The 25,008-nt window shown below is 33.4% G+C and overlaps 1 protein-coding gene across 2 annotated transcripts in view; it reads left to right on the top strand.

Moving 5' to 3' along the window:
* The window catches only part of LOC148944032 (chondroitin sulfate proteoglycan 4-like), a 530,325-nt gene that overhangs the window by 311,970 nt on the left and 193,347 nt on the right, over positions 1 to 25,008 (top strand). The window lies entirely within an intron of this gene.

Below are 25,008 nucleotides of genomic sequence, written 5' to 3'. Positions count from 1 at the left end.
TCCGAGTGGTCATATGTGACGGAAGTAGAAAGGACCCTAAAGGTCGTGACATTACCACGTGGTTTATGGTCCTAATATGGGCATAGAGTCCCTAGGGGATATGGATTTCTGAGAAATTGATTACGTAATCAAAGTGTCTCAATGACCTCTTTTTTCCAAGGTCGATTTGTTTGTTGTTTCTAGGTGTAATAACTCCGGGACGAAGGTTGCACATGCGCATTGAATTCTAACGCGAACAATGTTATTGATCTAGGACTCGAGGGGGAAGTGAATTTCCGAGAAATTGATTGCGTAATCGATCGTGAATGTCAAGGTGTCCAGAAATAGGAAACAGTATTTGATGTTGTTGTTGTTTTGGCAAAGTGCATACTCGAGGCGAATGTTATGAGTTTCCAGAAATAGGAAACAGTTGAAAGGTGATGTCAAGGTTGATTGATTGTCACGAAAGGGGAATTAATTTGTTGTTTCTAAGGGGAATTATTGATTCAAGAAAGGGGAATTAATTTGTTGGTTCTAAGGGGAATTTTTGATTCACGAAAGGGGAATTAATTTGTTGTTTCTAAGGGGAATTATTGAGTCAAGAAAGGGAAATTAATTTGCTGTTTCTATGGGGAAGGTGGGGAAGAGATATATTGACTGTGTAATCGAAGGGAGAGAATTCCCGAGAAATTGATTACATAATCGGTAGAACCCTATCAGGAGCTCGTGACGGGAATCCATTTATGTGCATAGAATGACGTAATCAACTAGAACAAATGGATTTCTGAGAAATTGATTACAAAATCGGCAGATCCCTATCAGAAGTTCATGACGGGAATCCATTTATGAGCATAGAATGACGTAATCAACTAGGACAAATGGATTTCTGAGAAATAGATTACAAAATCGATAGAACCCTATCAGAAGGTCATGAGGGGAATCCATTTATGGGCATAGAATGAAGTAATCGACTAAGACAATTGTATTTCTGAGAAATTGATTACATAATTGGTAGAACCCTATCAGGAGATCCTGACAGGAATCCATTTATGGGCATAGAATGCCGTAATCAACTATACAGCTTTTTGGTTACCTCAACACCAAGAAATACTTTTCAAAGACAATTTCAGAGCAAGTTACTTTCTTAATGTCCCTTATAAACCCATTTTCCAACTAGAAGGACTTATCTTTTAACCCTAAAATAAAAATTTCAGCAAAATTTATTAATCAAAGAAAAAATAAAAAGATATATTACCATTTCTGAGCACGTTACTTTCTTAATGTAGCTCCTTAACCCATTTTCCAACTTGAAGTACTTACCTTTTTCACCCACAACTATACTTCACAGCTTTTTGGATACCTCAACACCAAGAAATAATGTTCAAAGACCATTTCAGAGCAAGTTACTTTCTTAATCACCATAATCAACCAATTTTTACAATTGAAGTAATACTCTATTTTACCAACAACTATACTTTACAGATTTTTGGATACATCAGAAGAAAGAAATGCTTCTCAAAGACAATTTAATATCAAGTCACTAACTTACGGTATCTCCCAAGCACATATTCAAGCTTTATGTTCTTAACTTTTTCACCCTCAACCATAATGAACAGATTTATTGTTTAATCAAACACAAGAAATACTTTTACAAGAAAATTTCGGAGAAAGTTCCTGTATAAATGTACCTCCGAAGAACCATGTAAAAATATATTTACGTTAAATATTAAACCACATTTTTACCTTAGAGTATTATGGTAACCTCAACACCATTAAATACATTACAAAGACCATTTCAGAGCAAGTTACTTTCTTAATGTCCCTCCTCAACCCATTTTTCTATTTGAAATACTAATGTTTTTCACTCACAACCACACTTTACAGCTTTTTGGATACCTCAACAACAAGAAATACTTTTCAAAGACCATTTCAGAGTAAGTTACTTTCTTAATGTCCCTCCTCAACCCATTTTCCAACATGAAGTACTTATCTTTTTCACCCTCAACTATACTTTACAGCTTTTTGGATACCTCAACACAATGTTAGTCTTGAAATAGTCATTTACATAGCTAGCTTCAGAAGCTATAATCCTCCTTAACCAATTTTCCAAGATGATGTACATATGGTCTTAACAAAATAAATCCATGGTAATCAAATTGGATACCTCTTCTCCCAGAATTACTTTTCGGTTAACCTAAAAGAACCAGCTACATTCTTAAGAACCATCCTACTCTCATTTTCAATCTTGAAGTACTTATCTTTTTCACCCACAACTATACTTTACAGCTTTTTGGATACCTCAACACCAAGAAATACTTTTCAAAGACCTTTTGAGAGCAAGTTCTTTTCTTACTGTTCATCCTAAATCCATTTTCCGACTTGGAGCACTTATCTTTTTCTCACTAACCGATACTGTCACGCTCGTTTGATACCTCATAACAAAGAAATACTTTTCAAAGACCATTTCCGATAAAGTTAATTTCTTAATGTCCCTCCAAAACCCATTTTTCAATTTGAAGTACTAATCTTTTTCACCCACAACTATACATTACACATTTGTGGTTACCTCAACACAAACACACGCTTTTCTAAGACCCTTTCGGAGATAGTCACTTTCTTTTTGATAATCTCAAACCCTCTTTACAACTTTAAGTACTTATGTTTATCCCCCACAACTAGACTGTACAGCTTTTTGAATACCTCAACACCAAGAAATACTTTTTAAAGGCTATTTCAAAGGACATTCCTTTCTAACTTTCCCTCCAAAAGCAATTTCCCAACTTGAATAACTTATCTTTTTAACTCACAACTATACTTTAAAGCTTTTTGGATACCTCAACACCAAGAAATACTTTTCATAGACTATTTCAGAGCAAGTTACTATTCTTAATGTCCCTCCTAAAACCATTTTTCAACTTGAAGTACTTAACTTTTTCACCCACAACTATAGTTTACAGCTTTTTGGATACCTCAACACCAAGAAATACTTTTCAAAGACCATTTCAGAGAAAGTTAGTTTCTTAATGTCCCTCCTAAACTCTTTTTCCAACTTTAAGTACCTATCTTTTTCATCCACAACTATACTTTACAGCTTTTTGGATACCTCAACACCAAGAAATACTTTTCAAAGACCATTTCAGAGCAACTTACTTTCTTAATGTCCCTCCTAAACCCATTTTCCAACTTGAAGTACTTATCTTTTTCACCCACAACTATAACTTTACAGCTTTTTGGATACCTCAACACCAGGAAATACTTTTCAAAGACCATTTCAGAGCAAGTTACTTTCTTAATGTCCCTCCTAAACCAATTTCCCAGCTTGAAGTACTTATCTTGTTCACACACAACTATACTTTATAGCTTTTCGGATACCTAAACACCAAGAAAAACTTTTCAAAGACCATTTTAGAGCAAAGTACTTTCTTAATTTCATTCCTAAACCCATTTTCAAGCTTAAATGACTTACATTTTTCATCCACTCCTATACTGTACAGCTTTTTTGATTCATCAACACCAAGAAAGAATTTTCAATGACAATCTCAGATAGAGCTACTTCTTTATGTCCCTACTAAACACACTTTTCCACTTGGAGTACTTTGGTTATTAACACACAAAAACGCTGTACTGATTTTTGGATACTTCAATTCCCAGAAATAATTTTCAAAGACCATATTAGATCAAGTTAAGTTCTTAATATCCCTACTAAACCCATTTTCTAACTTGAAGTACTTAACTTTTTCACCCACAACTAGACAGGTCATCTTTGTTGTTTACAAAACACCAAGTTTTTATTGACATAGTCCTTTTCTGTTCTAGTTACATTCATTATGACCATCACAAACCAATGGACCATCTTCTTGAACTGATCTTTTTCTCCCTAAAATAAAAATTACTGCCTTTAGGTTGCATCATACCCTGGCACTACTTTTTAAACACCAGTACAGAGCCAGTTACTTTCTTAATGTCCCTCCTAAGCCCATTTTACAACTTGAAGTACTTATCTTTTTCACCCACAACCGTACTTTACAGCTATTAGGATACCTCAACACCAAGAAATACTTTTCAAGGAACATTTCAGAGCAAAGTATTTTCTGAATGTCCCTCCTAAACCTATTTACCAACTTGAAGTATTTATCTTTTTCATCTACAACTATACTGTACAGTTTTTTGGATACCTTAACACCAAGAAATACTTTTCAAAGACCATTTCAGAGCAACTTTCTTTCTTAATGTCCCTCCTAAACCCATTTTCCAACTTGAATTACTTATGTCTTTCACCCGCAACTATACAATACAGCTTTTTGGAAGCATCAACATCAAGAAATACTTTTCAATGACCATTTCAGAGGAAATTCCATACTCAACGTTCCTCCTAAACACATTTTCCAACATGATATTCTTATCTTTTCACCCACAACTATACTTTACAGCATTTTTCATACCTCATCACCATGAAAAACTTTTCCAAAGACCATTAAATTGCAACTTCCTTTTTCAATGTCCCTCATAAGCCCATTGTCCAACTTGAATTACATATATCTTTCACCCACAACTATACTTTACAGCTTTTTGGATACCTCATATACACTTAAAACTAATGAAAAATAATATCAGAGACAGTACCATTCTTAATATCAATTCTAAGCCCATATCCACACTATGAGTACTTATCTCTTTCACTCACAGCAATACTTTACAGCTCTTTGGATACCTCAACACCAAGAAATACTTTTCAAAGACCATTTCAGAGCAAGTTACTTTCTTAATGTCCCTCATCAACCCATTTTCCAACTTGAAGTACTTATCTTTTTCACCCACAACTATACTTTACAGCTTTTTGGATACCTCAACACCAAGAAATACTTTTCAAAGACCATTTCAGAGCAAGTTACTTTCTTAATGGCCATCCTAAACCCATTTTCCAACTTGAAGTACTTATCTTTTTCACCCACAACTATACTTTACAGCTTTTTGCGTACCTCAACACCAAGAAATACTTTTCAAAGACCATTTCAGAGCAAGTTACTTTCTTAATGTCCCTCCTAAAACCATTTTCCAACTTGAAGTACTTATCTGTCTCACCCACAACTATACTTTACAGCTTTTTGGATACATCAACACCAAGAAATACTTTTCAAAGACCATTTCAGTGCAAGTTACTTTCTTACTGTCCCTCCTAAACCCATTTTCCAACATGAAGTACTTATCTTTTTCACCCACAACTATACTTTACAGCTTTTAGGATACCTCAACACCAAGAAATACTTTTCAAAGACCATTTCAGAGCAAGTTACTTTCTTAATGTCCCTCCTAAACCCATTTTCCAACTTGAAGTACTTATCTTTTTCACCCACAGCTATACTTTCCATCTTTTTGGATACCTCAACACCAAGAAATACTTTTCAAAGACCATTTCAGAGCAAGTTACTTTCTTAATGTCCCTCCTAAACCCATTTTCTAACTTGAAGTACTTATCTTTTTCACCCACAACTATACTTTACAGCTTTTTTGGAAACCTCAACACCAAGAAATACTTTTCAAAGACCATTTCAGAGCAAGTTACTTTCTTAATGTCCCTCCTAAACCCATTTTCCAACTTGAACTACTTATCTTTTTCACCCACAACTATACTTTAAAGCTTTTTGGATACCTCAACACCAAGAAATACTTTTCAAAGATCATTTCAGAGCAAGTTACTTTCTTAATGTCCCTCCTAGACCCATTTTCCAACTTGAAGTTCTTATCTTTTTCACCCACAACTATACTTTACAGCTTTTTGGATACCTCAACACCAAGAAATACTTTTCAAAGACCATTTCAGAGCAAGCTACTTTCTTACTGTCCCTCCTAAACCCATTTTCCAACTTGAAGTACTTATCTTTTTCACCCACAACTATACTTTACAGCTTTTTGGATACTTCAACACCCAGAAATACTTTTCAAAGACCATTTCAGAGCAAGTTACTTTCTTAATGCCCCTCCTAAACCCATTTTCCAACTTGAAGTACTTATCTTTTTCACCCACAACTATACTTTACAGCTTTTTGGAAACCTCAACACCAAGAAATACTATTCAAAAACCATTTCAGAGCAAGTTACTTTCTTAATGTCCCTCCTAAACCCATTTTCCAACTTGAAGTACTTATCTGTTTCACCCAAAGCTATACTTTACAGCTTTTTGGATACCTCAACACCAAGAAATACTTTTCAAAGACCATTTCAGAGCAAGTTACTTACTTAATGTCCCTCCTAAACCCATTTTCCAACTTGAAGTACTTATCTTTTTCACCCACAACTATACTATACAGCTTTTTGGATACCTCAACACTAAGAAATACTTTTAAAAGACCATTACAGAGCAAATTCCTTTCTCAATGTCCCTCCTAATCCCATTTCCCAGCATGATGTACTTATCTTTTCACCCACAACTATACATCACTGCTTTTTGCATACCTCAACAGCAAGAAATACTTTTTAAGAGACAGGTTATTGACAGTACCTTTCCTAATATCCAACATAAACCCATTTTCCAACTTGAAGAACATATCTCTTTCACCCACAACTATGCTTTACAGTTTTTTCGATACCTCAACACCAATAAATACTTATCAAAGACCATTTCAGAGCAAGTTACTTTCTTAATGTCCCTCCTAAACCCATTTTCCAACTTGAAGTACTTATCTTTTTCACCCACAACTATACTTTACAGCTTTTTTGATACCTCAACACCAAGAAATACTTTTCAAAGAGCATTTCAGAGCAAGTTATTGTCTTAATGTCCCTCCTAAACTCCATTTTCCAACTTGGAGTACTTATCTTTTTCACCCACAACTATACTTTACAGCTTTTTGGAATCCTCAACACCAAGAAATACTTTTCAAAGACCATTTCAGAGCAGCTTACTTTCTTAATGTCCCTCCTAAACCCATTTTCCAACTTGAAGTACTTATCTTTTTCACCCACAGCTATACTTTACAGCTTTTTTGGATACCTCATCACCAAGAAATACTTTTCAAAGACCATTTCAGAGCAAGTTACTTCCTTAATGTCCCTCCCAAACCCATTTTCCAACTTGAAGTACTTATATTTTTCACCCACAACTATACTTTACAGCTTTTTGGATACCTCAACACCAAGACATACTTTTCAAAGACCCTTTCAGAGCAAGTTACTTTCTTAATGTCCCTCCTAAACCCATTTTCCATCTTGAAGTACTTATCTTTTTCACCCACAACTATACTTTACAGCTTTTTGGATACCTCAACGCCAAGAAATACTTTTCAAAGACCATTTCAGAGCAAGTTACTTTCTTAATGTTCCCTCCTAAACCCATTTTCCAACTTGATGTGCTTATCTTTTTCACCCACAACTATACTTTACAGCTTTTAGGATACCTCAACACCAAGAAATACTTTTCAAAGACCATTTCAGAGCAAGTTACTTTCTTAATGTCCCTCCTAAACCCATTTTCCAACTTGAAGTACTTATCTTTTTCACCCACAACTATACTTTACAGCTTTTTGGATACCTCAACACCAAGAAATACTTTTCAAAGACCATTTCAGAGCAAGTTTCTTTCTCAATGTCCCTCCTAAACCCATTTTCAAACTTGAAGTACTTATCTTTTTCACCCACAACAATACTTTACAGCTTTTTGGATACCTCAACACCAAGAAATACTTTTCAAAGACCAGGTGGTTGTACAAACTTTTGAGGGGGCTCATTTGATTACAAATTGAAGGTTTTATTGCTAGTAGTAAGATTTAGAAGGGATGGGAAGTCACCTATCACCTACCCTGACGTCATCTTTTCACCACCTGCACCTAGACAACCACTTTTTGGTATATATTGCTGAAAGATCAATTTAAAAAAAAGTAGCTTTAAGTAACCAAACAATGATAGCCTGGTTTCACAGGTTAACATTTAGGCATTCGGGTGTGTAAGTTTTTTGGATGGGCTGGTCGTGCAAACCTGGTAGAGTGTTCTGGTAATTGCAAAATGAAATTTTTAGAGCCGATATTAAGAGTGAGAAGTGACCGGAGGGCAACTAGCCTCTCCCAATGCCCTCTTTTCTCCGAATGTATCCCATAAACATTTTGAGATACCCATTTTCTTAAAGATAGTTAAAAGATCAAAAATTCTTTCACGGAGGAATGCAAGGTTTTTATGCAAGGGGTGTCATAGCTTCGGAGGGGGCTTATTCGATTTTAAATTGAAATTTCTCGTTTATTCCTTAAGAGCGAAGTTCTTGGTGGGCAACTAGTACCCCCCCCCCCCGCTCTCTTTTCTCCAAACGCACCCGACCAAAATTTTTAGATAGCGATTTTGCTCGAAATAGTCCAAATATCAGATAACAAAAATTTCGGGGTCGACACAACCCTCTGGAGCCTGGGGTAAGTGTTGTAAGCTATTCTCCAGGGGCATGTCAGGTTTGTGTTGGAGGTGGTCGTTTACTGTTTGGAAGCGGCTAGTTTGATTAAAATTTACAGTTATAGTTACATTTTAAGTATCAAAATGGGTCGGAGGGTAACTAGCCCTCCCAAGCGCTTTCTTCCAAGTAAATTCGATCAAAACTTTGAGATACCCATTTTGTTCAAAATAATTCATGATTCATATACCACTATCTCTGGAGTTGACAAAACCCTGCTAATCCCGGGATAAAGGGTTGTAAGTTATTCTCCCGGGGCATATAAGGTTTGATAGAAGGGGATAGTCTTATAAACTTTGAGAAAGATCATTTAATCGGAAATTGAAAGTTCTAGTTCTCCATTTTAAGAGTCAAAAATGACTCTTAAGGGACCCCCCTCCACGGATTATTTTGCCCCACTAGGGCAGATATAAACTTTTTAATAAGCGTTGTGCTCAAAAAATCCCAAATTTTATGTAACAATGCCTAAGGGGGGAATAAAACCCCAGACCCCTAGGGAAAGGGAAAGGGGTTAAACTTAGACCCCGGGGCATATAAGGTGTTGTAGAAGATGCAGCTGTATAAATTTTAGATGAAGCTTATTTGATTGAATAATCAAATCTATCAAATTATTTTTTTAAAGAAGGTATTCTGTATACGTGGCTTTTTTTCCGGAACTACATCTTTGTCTGAATTTACTGAATTCTTTTCGTAAAATGTATATACATTGTTGTCAAACTTCTCTTATATCTCTTTTAATTATGTTTTTAGAAGTTGAAGATGTTTACCAAGTGACATTAAGAGGCAGTTTGACATTTAAGAACCTTTTTTGTTTCTGAAACTTGAAGAGTGTTCGAGGAATACTTTTCCCAGTATTTTGGTATCTTGTAAACTTGAACCTGAGTCTCAGGACTTTGGCTCGACATCTATCAGTGATCTAGGTAAACAAATAAGGGTTCCGGGGTCAACTTAATAAGATAACAATGACTAGAATTTGACTAGAAAAAGTAAAATATTAGTAATATAGAATTAATAATTAATAGAATTAATAAAAAAAAAGTGATAAAGAAAACGAAAGAATAAACTCTAACTTGGATTCTATTACTAACTACTGAATGCGTTCCCACCCTCAGGGTTCGGCACTCTCATTTCGTAGACACATTTGACCGCTGTTATCACTGTAACTTCCAGGCTTCTCGTCTTGGTTCGGAGACGTATTTTTCATCTATTCTTCCAAATTTTATTTTCTCAAAAACTCCCCGGGCATTGTCTATTCTTCTTTAACATTTTCATTGCATCCACCACCTTTACTAATAATAAACTTACTTAAACTTCACTTTACCACTTACATTAGAATGGCTCCCCAATCTTTAATCTTTTTAGTTCTATTTTAACTCCAATTTATAATATGCTTATTTCATTAAGTACGTTACTTCTTTTCATTTTTCTATACTTTATTCAAGGATTATTCCTTTGTCATTTCAATGTTTATATCCTCAACATTGGGTAGTGGGTCGCTAAAATTTTAAAATGTAGATTTTACGGAATTACGCGAAAGACAGGGAAATGGAGAAAAAGAGGCTAATAATAGACATAATCATAGGAAGAGCTTCCAAGCACCTCAACGAGGATTTCTTATATTAATAACGAAGATGGATATTTGTTTATCTCCAATCGCGGAAAAAAAACTGAATTACACGGTAGACCGGAATAAAATTGCGTAGCAAAAATTCATTCTAACTTATATCGTAAAGCCTTAAATTCGTTTGAAAAATTGTCAACTAAAGACTCTGGGTGATCTGAGTTATGTTTGTAACACATGCGTCAAGAATCTAAAATTAAATCAAAGACAAACTGAGATACTTTGAAAGAGTTCTACAGACTAAAGGACCTAGAATGGAAATGGTAAGATATTAAAAAATATACATCAATTGAAACGAGATTAAAATTGGGAAGCAAAAGTATGGGGTATATACCATTTCGTAGAAGAGAATAATAGATTTGATTAATTAGCTTGACTAGAATAAGTACGATTTTAGCTTCCCAGAGTATTTTACTAGAAGTAGTCCCAATAGAGGAAAACACATTAAACATGTGTAGCCGATGATATAGTATGCCGATGATAGCAAAAAAATTTATGCGTTCGCTGAATCTTACAAAGGTCAGTGAAACTTGACCAGAAGGTTGGTTTAAATGGCTATAGATTCTTGTCGCTGATCTAACTTACGTGCCGACTAACGTCATTAATAGATCATAAGTCAACCGTATCGACACAATTACAGCAGTATGTTATAATGAAGATAAGTGTTCATGCTGATTAGCCTGGGTTAGAACATAAATTTCAAAGGATTTTTTACCGTTCTAAGGAAAATAGAAATTTTTCTCTTCCAAGCATCGTAGATTTGGTGCTGTCCGAGTAAGGCATTGGCAAAACTATTTTAGCTGCTAAAACGACTTAAAAATCTTTTGCTCAATTTTAAAAGATCTTATAAGTATTTTATAGGATTTTTTTTATTTTCAGGGGGTAATGTTCCACCAAAAGAGAGGGGGATATTTTCAGGCTTTTTTTTCCAAAACTACGTGAATTAAATTTTAAAACCTATTTTTTTAAATAAAAGTTATGAGCAACATTAAAACTTTAAATGAAAAAGAAATATTCCACATATAAGAGAGGTTACACAACCGTCTGCATTTCAAAGAGTATTTTAATGCATTGCAAACGATTGTTATTCCAATTTAGCAGCCTTTTTTCTTTTCTCTTTTTTGTCAAAATGAAGATCTCGGAGGCGTGCTTATTTTGCTCCCATGAGGTAATCGTATCGAACAATGAATGATCCTAAATTATCCAGAGAGGAGTCACTTAAACGATAATTAAAAGTTCTAGTGCCCTTTTTAAGTAACAAAATAACTCTGTTCAGCATAGTTTAAAAGTCCAAGTGTTTCAAGATAACCTGAACGTCTACAGCCCATGGTTAAATGGTTTTTTTCTTGGGCCCTGTCATTTGTTTAATTATAGTATTTGCTTATAAAAAGTTTACAGATATTTTTTTTTTTGGGGGGGGGGGGATTTCTGATGGAAGACATGGTCCACCAAAAAAAGTTTTCAGGAGATGAAAACTTGCTAGGGGTGAAGTTTTCGGGCCAGTTTACATCTATACCCGTGAAAATTATGACCCTAAATCTGATTTGATTTTTTAACCTCACCTCCTGCCTTCACATTAAATCGAGGTTTAGGTAAAAAAAGCTGGTACTAACAAGCTGTAAATAAAGAACAGTCAATGTCACTGATAAGTGAAAATCCAAAAGTTTTTATTGAAATAGAGGCAACTGAAATTCACAATTAAATCTTGGATTATTTTTAATGAATTCAATTAAGCTGTAGTAAAAAGAGAAAACCGTGTAGCTTGGTCTACAAAAACAATTCTCAAATCCCACATTTTGAGCTAATTTCCAAAGTCATTTTTTTGGTCTTGAGTTTGTATAAGCCTTCCAAAAGGATTACATTTATAACAAAAAGAACAAAGATATTTCTTTGCCATTCACGACACATGGAGGGTTGACAGTTTATAAGAACTTAGAAACAATTAAATTATTAGTCAAAGAATCAGTCAGAAGGCACTCATCCAAAGGAAAATTTTATCATAGGCAAATTGCAAAGGCAAATTTAATCATAGTCGAAAGAGAACAATATAAAACTATTTTGCAGGCTTCAAAAGACTTTCCTTAATTAAAATGCTACCATATTCCAGGATTGTATTTACAGAGGCTTCGACAGGTAAATTAATTCAGTGTGCTTAGCCAGAATAGAGTTGAACACTCGTCTTCATTACCAGTATTCTAACTTGTGTAGTTGCAAATGTTCAATATTTAGATAAATGAAATCGAAGTGTAACCTAGAAACATACAACTGTTTAGGCCGAAATTTCTTCTCACTTATTCAGACAACAACAAGAGAAAAAATAGTAGATAAAAGTAGATAAAATCACAAGAACAAAAATAAAAAGAAAGGCTGAAAGGTTCCAAAACTTTGCCTTTGATAACACAACCCTCTGAAGCCTCTGTGGATGGGTCTTTAAATTATAAAATTTGCCCATTGTTTATTTGTAGTATTTGTCATTGGAAAGTATACACGATTTTGGGGAAAGATTTATGCTTGGGATGGGTTTTTTGTAGTTTTTTTTCCAGAGGCACCTCCTATAGAAAGTTGGGTCTAATAAAATTGGAGGGAGCTCATTCAGTTGAAAATCGGAAGTTCTACTATAGTTTTTGAGAATATAAATAGATTTAATTGAAGATTCTGAGCTGCCCCCTTCATTCTGTCTTTTTCTGAAATTAAGCCAATCAAAACTTTGTGATAACCATTTTTTTCAAAATAGCTCTAAAAAAAGGTTATGCGTTTCTTCCTTAAGAGCGAAGTGATTGGAGGGCAACTAGTACCCCCCCCCCCCCGCTCTCTTTTCTCCAAACGCATCCGACCAAAATTTTTAGATAGCGATTTTGCTCGAAATAGTCCAACTCTCAGATAACAAAAATTTCGGGGTCGACAAACACCTCTGGACCGTAGGGTAATTGTTGTAGGATATTCTCCAGGGGCATGTACGGTATGTGTGGGAGGGGTGGTCGTTTACTGTTTGGAAACGGCTAGTTAGATTAAAAATTAACAGTTAGAGTTACAATTCAATTATCAAAAAGGTCCGGAGTGTAACTATCCCTCCCCAGCGCTTTTTTCCAAGTAAATTCAATCAAAAATTTAATATAGCCATTCTGTTCAAAATAATTCACGATTCATATACCACTGTCTCTGGAGTTGACAAAACCCTGCTAATCCCGGGATACAGGGTTTTAAGTTATTCTCCCGGGGCATTTTAGGTTTGATAGATGGGTGTAGTATTATCCACTGTGAGAACTAACATTCAATTGGACCGTTGCCTTTCTATGTCTCACGTTTAAGAGTCAAAAAAGTATCTTCCGTGACCCCCCTCCACGTATTAATTTCCCCAAATGTCGATGAGCGAAAATGTTTAATAACCATTGTGCTCAAAATAGCCCAAATTTTATATCACAATGCCGTCAAGGTGGATAAAACCCCCAGAGCCCTAGGGCAAGGGCAAGGGGTTAAACTTAGACCCCGGGGCATATAAGGTTTTATGGAAAATGCAGCCGTATAAATTTTAGAGGAAGCTTATTTGATTGAATAATCAAATCTATCAAATAATTTTAGGTGTTCTATACGCATAACCTTTTTTTCTATACACATATATTAGGTGTTCTATACGGACAACCTTTATTTCCGGAACTACATCTTTGTCTGAATCTACTGAATTGTTTTTTCATAAAATGTATATACATTGTTGCCAAACTTCTTTTATATCTCTTTTAATTATTTTTTTAGAAGTTGAAGATGTTTACCAAGTGACATTAAGAGGTATGTTGACATTTAAGACCATTTTTTGTTTCTCAAACTTGAAGAGGGTCCGAGGACTACTTTTCCCAGCATTTTGGTACCTTGTAAACTTGAACCCGAGTCTCAGGAATTTGGCTCGACATCTATCAGTGATCTAGGTAAACAAATAAGGGTTCCGGGGTCAACGTAATAAGATAACAGTGACTAGAATTTGACTAGAAAAAGTAAAATATTAGTAATATAGAATTAATAATTAATAGAATTAATAAAAAAAGTAATATACGTAGAAAAAGAAAGAGTAAACTCTAACTTGAATGCTATTACTTACTACTGAATGCGTTCCAACCATCAGGGTACGACACCCTCATTTCGGAGAGATATTTGACCGCTGTTATCACTGTAGCTTCCAGGAATCCATTCTTGGTTTGGAGACGTATTTTTCATCTATTCTTCAAAATTTTGTTTTATCAAAAACTCACTGGGCATTGTCTTTTCTTCTTTAATGTTTTCATTACATCCACCACATTTACTAATATTAAACTTACTTAAACTTCACTTTACCACGTACATAACACTGGCTCCCCAATCTTTAATCTTTTTAGTTCTATTTTAACTCCAAATTCTAATATGCTTATTTCATTAAGTACGTTACTTCTTTGCATTTTTCTATAATTTATTAAAGGATTTTTCCTTTGTCCTCAACATTTAACTGTTTGTATCAGCAACATTGGGTCATGGGTCACAGAATTTTAAAATTTAGATTTTAAGGACTTAATCGAAAAAAAGAGACATGGAATAAAGTGACTAATAATATACAGAATAATAGAAAGATCTTCCAAGCCCTTCAACAAAAATTTCTTATTGATTTAATATGTACGGTAATCCTCCATCTAATAATGAAAAACGAAGATGTATATTTGTTTATTTCCAATTACGGAAAAAAGACTGAATTAAACGGTAGACCGGAATAAAATTGGGTAGCAGAAATTCAATCTAACTTAAATCGTAAAGCATTAAATGCGTTTGAAAAATTGTCAACTAAAGATTCTGGGTGATCTGAGTTATATTTGTAACACATGCGTCAAGAATCTAAAATTAAATCAAAGACAAACTCAGATACTTAGAAAGAGTTCTACAGACTAAAGGACCTAGAATGGAAATGGTAAGATATTAAATTATATAAATCAGATGAAACGAGATTAAAATTGGGAGGCAAAAGTATGGGGTAGATATCATTTCGTAGAAGAGAATAATAAATTTGATTAATTGGCCTGACTACAATTTATTCCGTAAAATTCTGATAATTTCTCTTTATTCAAGTTAAAAAAGTGAAACATCTAAAGTGTATTTTCTGTGAAGTACAAATTATGTTTTGGTCTCGAGAAGGCATGGTTTAAGAGGGTTTAAGAGTCAGGTGGGGCATACATCTACTACCTCAGGTGGAGCCTTACTATGAAAGGTACAGCAGCAGTCATAAGGTATCTTAAGTAGCGTGCGGAGAGCAAATGATGGAGGATAAATCACAACATCTCTTAGTTCATGAACAAGATTGCTAAAAGAGTCTATAGTTATACCCGCCTCTTCTTAGCATTCTTATTTCCTCTCTTCTTGTCTCTCCTTTCCTTGCAAGGAAACGGGAACAGATTATTCCTGTAAACGCGAAGCTCTTCAAATTTCAAATAAATGAGCTTGTTGTATTTGTTAGTAATATATGCCCTATTAACGATAATACACGAAAATAAAGGATACTTATTACCCTTATCTGTCAATTAAGACAAGCCACAACGCTAGTTACGGTGAGCTTGTAGCTCATAAAAAAGCTTTTATTTGCCTCTTTTACTAGCACTGAACCACTTCAGCGTTAAATCTAAATTAAACAAAAATGTAATTTTTTCTCGGAAGTTTTTCTCTCATTATTATCTTGGCCTTTTAGCTTTTACCCCCCCCCCTCAGTTTATCTTCTGGGGTGCTTGCCCCCCCCCCCCTTGAATAATGCTCTGCTGTTGTGTAAAGATTTTCAGTAGTATAATGAATTATAGAACTAACAGGTAAAGAAAAGAAAGAAATCTAAACTCAAATTGAGGTCAATTAAATTCTAAAAGATAATATGAGGGGAGAAAGAAATAAAATTGGGAGTCGGCTATCAAATGTATCTAAGCGCATAATATTTTTTTAGACTTTAAGTGTTGAGTTTATTGAGTTAGGTTTCTACACCGTTAAGTGTATACTTAAATACACTGTAAAGTGTATATTAGTATATTATATTTTCTTTAACTCCTTATATTTGTAGAATCTTTTGAGTGTTTTAACTGTTATATTTTTCTCCGGGTCCAATTTTAAATATGGTTTTTTATTATTTCTATGAAATGAAACTGATTTTTAAAGCATAAATTCCAATCATCCAATGTTTCTCAATATTATGTATTTACATAATACTCATAGTTATTATTTTGACTTTTATTTAATTTTATTACCTAGTTGCAGAAGCGATGAATTCAACTTTTTATGGAATTAGTGGAGAAACTCAACGGAATCTCTGGCGTTGAAACATTTGTGGAAAGACAGAGAAATCATTTCTGCTACTAAAACTTCATATAGACACTGGCCGTGAAAAGCTTTCATCGATAGAATGTTATGTCTGTCCTGCTGTAGTTAGAGATTATAGAAGCTTTATGGCTCATTTTTTGAATCATCCAATGGTAGAAACAAGAAGATGTCCAATTTGTTTCCAACACAATATTTATAGTATGAACGAAAATTCTATTTTACTTGGTAATTTTTCAGAAAACGAGTCTGAAACAGTATTACGCGGTGGTACCTCTCCAGTGACTTTGCAAGACTTGTCCATAGCCGTAAGTTTAAACTCACGAGAGTTAGATTCTAGGGTAACTGGCCACAATGACAAAGGAAATGTCTTGAATCGCCATTCGCCCAACAAGAAGTTCAGAAAATATCACGAGTGCAAAATTTGCAAAAAAAGGTTTTCAAATAAACGGAAACTGCAAATGCATCAAAGAACACATAAAAGAGTTAAATCATTTGAATATAATATATGTGAGAAAAGCTTTTCTTTATTGGGTAATTGGAAAAAGCATCAAAGAACACATACAGGTGAAAAACCCTTTCAGTGTAAAATATGCAAGAGAAACTTTGCTGAGTCAGGACATTTGACTAGTCATAAACGAGTGCACACAGGTGAAAAACCCTTCCAGTGTGATATTTGTAAGAAAACGTTTACTGAGTTTAGACCTCTGATCAGTCATGATCAAATACATACAGGGGATAGGCCTTACCAGTGTCAAGTATGTAAGAAAACCTTTGCTCGTTCAGGAAATTTGATTAGTCATAAACGAGTACATACAGGTAAAAAGCCCTTCCAGTGTAATATATGTAAGAAAACCTTTGCTCATTTGGTATCTTTGACTGTATATAAACGAGTGCATACAGGTGAAAAACCCTTCCAGTGTGATATATGTAAGAAAACCTTTACTCACTCGGCATCTTTGACTAATCATAAACGAGTTCATACAGGTGAAAAACCCTTCCCGTGTAATATATGTAAGAAAACCTTTACTCATTCGGGATCTTTGACTGTACATAAACGAGTTCATACAGGTGAAAAGCCCTTCCAGTGTAATATATGTAAGAAAACGTTTGCTAAGTCAGGAACTTTGGTTTGTCATAAACGGGTATACAGGGGATAAACCCTTCCAATGTAACATATGTAAGAAAAGCTTTGCTCACTCGGGATCTTTGACCAGATATAAACGAGGTTACATACAGGTTGAAAATCCTTCCACTGAGGTCTTTTTAAGAAAGCCTTTTTTTAGTCATGAAATTTGATTAGGTATGACTAAACACGTTCCAAAAAGGGAAAAGGCTTTTAGTATAACATATAAAGAAAAGACTCTTTGAATCTGGCTCATTGAATAAGCTCCATTGAGGGAGTAAAGGCGGAAAAAAATTTTTGTTTTATGTATTTAAAACCGCCAATCCTGTTTTCTATCTATTATAGGTTTTTAAGCGCTTTGTCAAAGTCTACTCTATTAGTTCTTGTGTGAAGATATTGCACATCCATCTTGTTATCTCAACCAAAAGAAAAGTAGAATGTTTTCGGAAATCAAGAAAATTAAAATGCTTTTGAAAACAAGGTTTTCAAACAACCTTTGAAGCTATATCAACACATAGTAAATTCAAAATTAAAGTCTCACAATAATCAGACAGTTCGTTGTATTGAACTGCATGTAAAGAGTCATTGAGACGAATTGTGATTGATGCTCTGTAAACATAATTTTGATCATACTTAAGGCCTATATAAAAGAGAATATATTTAGAAAAGGGGGAAGGTCATTATTCGTTTAATATAAATGTGTTTAGTGTGTGGTTCTTTTAATTACGTGTAAAAATTTAAATAGCAGGCTTTTAAGTTGTAACCTGATGTTATAAGGTAAAATCACAAAAAAAAAGTGAAAAGTGGACATATATGAATAATTTTGTTCTGCTTTCAGTATTAACTTAGTCAAGTGGAGGAAGGAGTAAATTAAGAAAAAAAAAGAAGAAATCACTTAAAAAAAAGACGTTAGAATAATTTATAGGACATGGACAAGAAAAATACACTTTTTTAGGGTGAAATGTTTCACAATTAAAAAATTCTTCAACTTATTGTGTTTACACACTGAATTTGTCATTTGGAAAAAAAAAATGTTTTAACCTAGATTTGCCCCAAAAGAGTAAGGATCTAAATGTGAAATCTCACTTAATGGTTATATTAAACTCGATCAAAAACCACCATGTGCATCTTTGCTATATGGAAGGGGTCAAGTATAGAAAATATTGAATTAAAGAAAAAAACTTAATGATTATTGATAAAATATAGACAATACAGAACAAGCTTATTATGGGACAATTTATTAGGCAATTTAAAAGTTATACAATTTTTTGATATTTTACGCACAAGAGATCATTGAGAAAGGGGGATATGTTTCAACCCATTTGTGTCTCAAAAGGGTAAAGGTGTCAATTTAAGATTCATTGAATGTTGAGGGATTATTTGAATTAAATCAAAACACACTATGATCATACTGTTTATAAAAAAAGGTGTTTCTACAATACTACAGTAATATTTGATGGTTTCAGTTTGGAAACTGTAGGCCCCCACTGCTGCTACTTCTACAGTGGCTGCGAATACTAACTAATTTTATTGAAAATGCTTTTGACAATGACAATTTCTAATTGTGACTGCTTTCAAGTAACTTTGAAGGGGTTGACATCAAAACAAACTATCTGTTTGCGGGTTGTCAAAAATGTTTATCAGAAAGACCCATGAAACCAGCAATGAGGGTATGAAGATGAAAATTACAGAACTTGTTGAATGGATGTCGAAAAATGGTTTAAAATAGGGGGTTGATAACCCACCCTGTTCTTTTTTGACCCTTTACCCCTGGTTAACATTGATCTAAATTTAAAAAGCGCAAGTTTTTTTAAGAGAGTATAAGAATTAACTTTCTGTTAGTTCTTAGAACTTGTTTTTGTCAAGAAGAAAAAAAAATTAGGGACTTACTATGGTAAGTCACCAAAATTATGTTCAAGCACGCTTATTACATTAGAATCCACTTATTCAAGAAATTTAGAATGTCCATTGTGCTAGGCTTTCTCTCTGGGAAATTTCCTCTAGAATATTTTTAACCCTGCAGTAATTCTCCCTGAAAATTGTGCGCGTGGAAGGGGGGGGTACTCCCCAAAACGCACTTTCTAGCAAAATGAAGAGATGAAATTTCGAATTGTAAATCAAAGCCTCAGTTTTTCTTGTTTTTGTTTTTTACTCCGATTGTTTTAGTCTTTTAAAATGTCATATCATTTTGACAACGTTGATACACATTTTCCTGGGATTACCTTCTGGGCCTCCTTTTAATTCAAAAGTCAGGGTCAATGTTTTCCCCCCCACCCCCCACGAACATCCTTCAGCAATTCCAAATTAATCTTGGCTCCAGTTTCTTTGTGAGATAGTGAATATATGCTATTTTGATAGCCTGGAGACACAATGCTCCTTTTATTCTACATTGCTACTTAACCAGGAAATTATTCTTAGATCACCAGGCAACTTATATTATCTACTGAATTAAGTAACTATTTAACATTTAATAAAATAGAAGTACTTGATTGCATAAAAAAATTGCTTAGGTGAATTTTAAAAAAATATTTTAGCCCCCCCCCCCCTACTTCCTCTCGTATGTACCCTCTCAAAATATAAGCTTGATAATTCAAGAAAATACAGATATATTGCAGATTCTCTGTTTTGATATCCTCGTATCATATAATCTCTTCTAAATTGTTTAGACATTCAAGTTTAGACATGATCAGATTCTAATTACCACAGAAACTTGTAGCATAAGATTCTTGAAATATCGGAGTTGCGGCATCTAAAAAATGTTACATTATCCAAAATATAAAGAGTCGCTACACCTCCCGCTTTTTTCTTTGCCTTGAATTTTAAACTAAACACCCCCACCTGTTAAATAGGTCAAGCCCATATGCGATTTGCTAGAAGGAATGTACGCAGGATCTTTGATTTCTTAATTCTCGAAGTTTAATGTCCACGCACATTTTTCCCCTCCCTCATACCGTAATAAAATTTCCTGAGAGTTTCAACTTAATGTTTGAATCTGGAGAAGTTTACCTGATTTTCCAAAAAGGGGGACAATAAGCGTCAAAAGTCTAGGACTCTCCTGAAAATTTACCCTTAAAGACAACGCATAAGAGTACTCTTTTGTTGACGCTCCAGTATAAATTACTTATATAGAAATAATTAAGAAAAAAATTCCTTTAACTAGCGGGAGGATTGTGAATTTCATTATCAATGTGTATTTCTTTATTAGTCTGAAACCATGCGAAACGCATATCTATTGAGTTCAAAGAACATAAACCTAGATATTTTTTTACTGATAACAATTGACACATAGCTTGTAATAGACCAGGGGTCGTTTGCGTACTATGCACTAGATTAGTTATATCATAGAGGTCAATTACATGCTCTTGGCCTGAATCTATTTCCGTATATATATCCCGAGAATACATTTGTTAGATTGACTCTAATTTAGTTATGTACTGAGTGGCGTCTTGTATATTCCATGACTTTATAAATAGACCATATTTTGTACAGCTACTGACATTGCGTCATTATCAAATAAATTGTTATATTGTGAGCACCATTAGATGAACTAAGTCCTAACCAAAGCAAGTCTCACTCCAAATTAAACGAAAAAAAAATAAAGCAACTTTCCTTAAATACTTTAATTTATTCCGTAAAAAGTGTCCTTAATTGGTTTGCTTTTACTGAACCAATATTCCAATACTATTTCGTGTTTTCAGTAAAGCACTAGTATTGTATAATCCTAGAAAACATAGGGAAACATAATTAGGTGGTTTATTTGTACTAGTTTTATTAATATATGTTAGATATGCAGTGAAGTAAAAAGTTTTGTCCGTTTTAAGTTTCAACTTCGCTCTTTACTTCCCTCAGAAAACTGTGTTTTTTTAAATTAATTAATTAAAAAAAAACTGCCACAAAATAAGTTTTTCAAAGAAAAATAAAGAACTGCATTAAAGCAAAAATAAATAAAAGTGAAATCAAATAATCTACAAACCGTGGAACTACCACAAATCAGTATCGATAAATAAATAAAACCAAAAACAAACAGAAATTACAATAAATAACCAAGTCAGACTCAAAATAAGCGAATATTAACATGAGTAGGGCTCAAAACCCCTATGCCTTCCCATGGCCAAAACATAATTTGCACTTTCCTGAAAAAAAATATGTTTTTACTTTTATATCTTTAGTAAATCAAATAATATTAGCATTTGATTACTAAATATCAGTATATGTATATTAAACTGACAATGCACATTCATTTGTATTTTTTCAGTAAAGTGCAAAGTATGTTCTGGCCTTGGGAAGGCATAGGAATTTTGAGCCTTTTCAAGCATAGGCTAAATGAAGGGAGATATATCCTACTCCCCCTCCTCCGAGATGTATCTTTTTCCATAATTGTGAGAAGGTTAGTGGAGAGTAGGGCAATTTAAGCCCTATAATTAACTCTAAGGTTTGTGGTACTCCTCCCCCACCGAAATATTGACACACCCTTTTTCCTTTTTTCATAATTTCACATGAGAAACCAAGTGAATCAACAAAGTGAAATCAAGTATTTATAAAATGAAGGTCTATGTTTACCCTTTGTAATATTAAATTAAATATGAATTTTCTACTGAAAGTAAGGAGGAACATCAAAAGTTAAAACGAACAGAAATTATTACGTATATGAGATGGGTCACCCCTTTCTCAATACATCGAATTTTGTTTGGATTGATATTTTTTCCTGGGGGTGGGGGGGGGTCCATAAAGACTTTAAATCTGAAATTTATACTTAATCCTTCTTGACTTCTGAGAATATGTCTGGTCTGCATTGTTATTATGTAAGTAAAGAGTAATATTAAACCCTAAAATGAGGAAAAGTTATTCCTTATAGGATGAGGACTGCCCCTTCCCCATACTGATCTTCATTTCATGGTCGTAGAAACTTCGAAGGATAATCATCTGATCATATATCGAGAGTTCTAGTCCTTTTATTACAAGATGAAAGTAATTGGAAAACAACCAGCCGGGGAGATATTTTCCCTTCACAGCATTTAGCTTACCTTCACGGCACCTATTAAAATAAAGATTTTAACTTGCATAAATAATTTGCAGCAGGCAAGGGCAGATTCAGAATTTTTGTGTGAGGGGATAGGAAAACACCCCCCTAAAATATTATCTGGCTCCAAAAACTTAACAAAATCTCAAAAACAAATTTTTGATGCGTTTTTCAAAGCCCTTTTTTCTCCCGAACAAAAGTCCTCGATACGCCTTTGCTGTTGCATAATCTTTTTTGGCTTTTAAACCATTGTTGGCTCAAACTCTCACCTGACTTCTAAGTATAAGTAAGAAGTGACAAAAATGATCTGTCAAAGTTTGAGCACCAATTGGCTTTGTACGATATGTCGCAATTTTATAATCATTTTCGGTTTCCAATTGCCATCAAATTGTTTTTGACGCGTTGTAATTATTGCTGACGGAAGTATTCTGACTGTATGTATTTGTTCTTCATTTAAATTTTTCATTAAAATTTCAGGAAACGATATAAATTTTTTTCTCTTGAAATGTACTCATAAATATGACGCTAATCATATGATTTTCACTCTCAATCATATTTTTCTTGTCCAATTATCTTTTTATCCAAAATTCTGGCTCTTAAGGAATTTTTCTCAAACTCGTAACCTATCTAGTTAGTCTTTATAGGCAAGAAAATCCCATAAAATCCAATAAAAAAATATGAAGACGCTATCGAGAAAATTTATATATATATATATATATATATGTATATATATATATATATATATATATATATATATATATATATATATATATATATATATATATATATATATATATATATATATATATATATATATATATATATATATATATATATATATATATGATTTTTTTTATGTAGTTGTTCTGATATTACCTTTGTGATGAAAATGCCCTGGATTTTAAAAAAAGTTTTTGTGGTTAAATATTTAACAACGTGAAATTTATTTAGCTCGATTTCTATATTGACTAATTACTTGTTATCATTTAATCCTTTCTACCAGAAATTCTATGATATCTACTAGGTGATTTGCGGAATATTCTCTTGTGGAAAAAAGTATACGTCACTCCAATAATTTTATTGATCGACAAAACTTTAAAGATAATTTAAGTTTTAAAAATTATTAGTTATTATTTCGGCATATATTGGATTTAGTCTAGTAACTCTTTACTTTTAGTTGAAAAATGTCCTCTTGTGGGTTGTGGAAAAAAAGTTTCTGTCACTAATAAGTCTATCGCTAGACATAACTTTACAGAAAATTTAGTTTCTTCTAGTTTCAAGGTCTAAGAATATATTCTAAGTAGGTTTTAACTGCACTGCTTGTTTGGTGGGGGGATGAATGACCAAAAATGCCGGATGGATCTTTATTCGACTGGGTCAGATTTTGATTCTGAAGCTGTTTGTCATAGTTAGTTGTTCTATTCAATTTCATGAACCAAACTCTGTACATCTTAAGATATTGTAGTTCTTTTATATTCTTTTTTGGTTTGCCATTTATTGTTGCGGTATCAAAAAATGTGGATACTTGGTTCAATTAATTATAAATTCATTAAAAATTAAGTAATTAGTTACTACTTATAATAATTTGCAAGTTCCAAATGATGTTAGGAAAGAGATATTTAAAAAAAACTTTTCTCCAACTATAAGTTATATTATTGTTTTCAGGTCGTAGTTAGGTTACGCTCTGACAATTATTCGGATAAAGTGAATTTTAATATTTTCTAGTTACTTTCAATTTCACCACATGAAAAAGCTTGATTTAATTATTTTGTGAAAAGCAACCAATTACGATTTACACCAAAAGGACAAAATACTTATAAAAAGCATGAAAGTTAAAAACTTAAAATGTATGTGTCAAAGAAATAATTGACTTAACAATAATTTTACTTTGATAAACCATCAGAAGTTTTTTTTTTAGTATTTGTTGGGAACGATTAAAAGATGATGATTGACAAAAACCTTATTGTAAACTAAAGAAGACTATAAAATTAGTAAATTGTCAAATGATGTCAAAATGTGATTTTTTCCTGAAATTGAAACCTCTTACTTTAACTCAGGTATTGGACCTTTCATCTATGCCGAAGAAAAAAAATGACTAGTTGAAATTGTGTTTAAATTCCTCATCAATATAAAATCAAAAGCACAATCATTAAAAATCATGAATATTAGTTATTGAAGGAATAAATATTAATAAAGTTAATGGAAATAATGGTTTAATCTTTATTTGAGGAAGAAAACAGTCCTGTATTTTGGATACAATTTAATGAGCCTTAATATGCATAAGAACAGCTTGTCTGCTTTCTCTTTGCTACATGGAACTTAATACGTATATAACATATAAATTATTCAGTTTTTGTGTGAATACGCATATTAGTAACAATTATATATTCATATGATCAGTATCCCTCAATTTCAAATTATATATACATTCGTTAAGGGGAGCCTTATTTTATGAGGAAATTATAGTTATGAATCTCAGTGTGCCCTATTCAACAGTACCCCTCCCCCCCTTAACTATGAAAAATATT

Source organism: Artemia sp. Qi Xiang Cuo, chromosome 14, assembly GCF_049724085.1.
Source record: "Artemia sp. Qi Xiang Cuo chromosome 14, ASM4972408v1, whole genome shotgun sequence".
NCBI classification, from domain to species: domain Eukaryota; kingdom Metazoa; phylum Arthropoda; class Branchiopoda; order Anostraca; family Artemiidae; genus Artemia; species Artemia sp. Qi Xiang Cuo.
The sequence above is the reverse complement of the archived record's forward strand: the minus strand, read 5'-3'. Positions and strand labels throughout refer to the sequence as shown.